Genomic DNA, 534 nt, shown 5'->3' on the forward strand with positions numbered 1-534 from the left:
GAAAGAGTGGAGGAGGTAAGAGAAAAGGAAAAAAGAGAGAGAAGGTGGGAGGGAAGAAAAGAAATAAAAGAGAGAGAGGGAGAAAGACACAAACAGGATAAAAGAAGAACTTGGCCCTGACCTTCTACCTCAGAGTCCTGGGGTGTGAGGAGGAATAATAAAACAGATCATATGACCATATCCCTTTCCCTTGAGACAAGCTTTGCCAAGGTGAGGTTGGGTACAATGCGGAGGAAGTTGTAAGTAGAATGTGAAATTGAAAGTTTAAAATTGATTGACCAAGATGTTAAGCCAGTGGTTCTCAACCTTATGTTTCTTTAAATATAGTTCCTCATGTTGTGAACCAACCATAAATTATTTTTGTTGCTACTTCATAACTGTAATGTTGATACTGTTATGAATCGTAATGTAAATATCAGATATGCAGGATGGTCTTAGGTGACCCCTGTGAAAGGGTCGCTGAATTGTTAAGCTATCTTCTTGCATGTTCTTGAAGACTGCCTTTGAGGGAGAACTAATTGACCTTACAAAGCT

Source organism: Myotis davidii, unplaced genomic scaffold (assembly GCF_000327345.1).
Source record: "Myotis davidii unplaced genomic scaffold, ASM32734v1 scaffold281, whole genome shotgun sequence".
Taxonomy (NCBI): Eukaryota; Metazoa; Chordata; class Mammalia; order Chiroptera; family Vespertilionidae; genus Myotis; species Myotis davidii.